Here is a 2,500-nt window from a genome sequence, read left to right as displayed (position 1 = left end):
TGCATAAAAACAAACCTTATATTATCACTAAGTTGCACTAGTCAAAAATACATTAAAATGCCTAAAATAGCATCATAGACAGAGTGATTGTTGGCCAGGACAGAAGGGAGAGCTACTTCTTTATTGATATAATAACACCATTAAATGATGACACAACACCACCATTAAATAAGGACACAATAACATTAAATAATGACACAATAACACCATTAAATAATGACACAATAACACCATTAAATAATGACACAATAACACCATTAAATGATGGACATAAAAAGCTCAAATTTTGACTTTGCTCATTGCATCAATTTAAAGTTTAACATATATTGCTGTGGCCTCTCTCCAACTCATAATATAATTCAACAACTTGCGAAAATGCCCACCCAGCCTTTACATGCAGGAATAGACTATTTTTGTATCACAACAATGACATATAAATTCGAGATAAGCTCTTTAACCCCTCTTTATTGTGAGAGATCACACAGCCTCTTTCAGGAGAGAGAGATGGTCTGTGGAGATGACCCATAAGGAAAAGGACCTCACTTAGCGGACCTCACATAAGTCCTCTTAAATCCTCCATAACTGACTCGAATCAAATAATATTATTATGAAGAGCAAGATTGTTTTGACAGTGAGATTAAATCCGTTTCGACGACAAAGAGGGTAGTTGAGTGAGGCTTATAGAGCTCACGTGGCCTCGTCACAGCCACGTGAACGCAGACAACGACTATGGCGTTCCTTAGGGGGAAAAGACCAGCGGGAATCGAGCCGAGATCCGTAAATTCTAATCAAAAGGTTATACTAAGTTTGTGTTTAATGCAATCATAACCTCGTTCTTCCGGTGGCATGAAAAGTATTGATCAGTCGGCAACTGGAATATTAGGAACCTGGACCTAATAGGTCCAGGAATATTAGGAACCTGGACCTACTAGGTCCAGGAATATTAGGAACCTGGACCTACTAGGTCCAGGAATATTAGGAACCTGGACCTACTAGGTCCAGGAATATTAGGAACCTGGAATATAAGGGCCTACTATAGACAAGTTTAAGCCTACTATTCACGCAAAGTGAGTTGGACATTGGAGAGAGAGAGAGAGAGAGAGAGAGAGAGAGAGAGAGAGAGAGAGAGAGAGAGAGAGAGAGAGAGAGAGAGAGAGAGAGAGAGAGAGAGAGAGAGAGATCAAACGACTGATTTTCAGTTTGTTTTCCTACTGCATTATCTAAAAAATACTTCTCATATTTCTTTGGTTAATTTTTTCTCATGATAATACTCTAGTCTTCTCTAGTTATATTACTTTTCAGAGTGAATATTTCCTTAATTTTGCCCTAATGTGTGTCCCAAGGTTGCTCTAGTGTGTATATATCCCAAGGTTGCTCTAGTGTGAATATATCCCAAGGTTGCTCTAGTGTGAATATATCCCAAGGTTGCTCTAGTGTGAATATGTCCCAAGGTTGCTCTAGTGTGAATATGTCCCAAGGTTGCTCTAGTGTGAATATGTCCCAAGGTTGCTCTAGTGTGAATATGTCCCAAGGTTGCTCTAGTGTGAATATGTCCCAAGGTTGCTCTAGTGTGAATATGTCCCAAGGTTGCTCTAGTGTGAATATGTCCCAAGGTTGCTCTAGTGTGAATATGTCCCAAGGTTGCTCTAGTGTGAATATGTCCCAAGGTTGCTCTAGTGTGAATATGTCCCAAGGTTGCTCTAGTGTGAATATGTCCCAAGGTTGCTCTAGTGTGAATATGTCCCAAGGTTGCTCTAGTGTGAATATATATGCAAGTCCACTACGGGCTCGCCATATCCCGTGCTACTTATAACTTTTGTTCCGAGCAGCTGAATCTTTAAGAAGAACACCAATTGTTAAGACTTTACCAGAATAGTACCTTATCTCAAAACAACGTGTACTGATCGCGAGAAGAAAACCTTCATGCAAACGGAAGGTGTTATATAAAAAATGAAAGCGTGCCTAAGCTTTGCGGGCTCACCATAGCCCGTGCTACTTAGAACTTTTTGTTCCAAGTAGCGAATCTACTTGGAACTAACAACAGCTTTGCAGTGATGGTGCAGGCTATAGCTGAGCTATCTAAACTGGTCCAGCTGTTGCGAATGCAATACCATACCTTGAGGTTACCTTGAGGTGCTTCCGGGGCTTAGCGTCCCCGCGGCCCGGTCATATTATTGCAATATTTGTACTCCGGGTCTTCACTATTCGTCGCCACGAGTCCAGCACTAGTTGGGAACATGGATGTATGACCGGTAATATTCTCGGTCAAATATAACGGTCATTAACCTAATTGGTTCCAGTAATTGCCCTAAGGTCGTAATCCAAGTATAATTGAGCATTTTAGACGGGGGATTTTTTTAGGAAGTTTTCTTTGTTTGTGGACTGTCAAAATAATTAGTCATATGTGACACAGTGTCGTATGTGACACACGATACATACACAGTATCGTGTGTGACACATTGTCGTATGTGACTGTGTCGTGTGTGACACAGTGTCGTAT

General features: G+C 40.6%; 1 protein-coding gene across 2 annotated transcripts in view; it reads right to left on the bottom strand.

Annotated features, from left to right (window-relative positions):
* PGAP3 (Per1-like protein PGAP3) overlaps nucleotides 1–2,500 on the bottom strand; it is a 94,052-nt gene that overhangs the window by 79,904 nt on the left and 11,648 nt on the right. The gene's annotated exons all lie outside the window — the stretch shown is intronic.

The sequence above is a fragment of the Procambarus clarkii genome, chromosome 69 (assembly GCF_040958095.1).
Source record: "Procambarus clarkii isolate CNS0578487 chromosome 69, FALCON_Pclarkii_2.0, whole genome shotgun sequence".
Lineage (NCBI taxonomy): Eukaryota > Metazoa > Arthropoda > Malacostraca > Decapoda > Cambaridae > Procambarus > Procambarus clarkii.
Note: the sequence above shows the minus strand (reverse complement) of the source record. Positions and strands in the feature narration are given on the sequence as shown.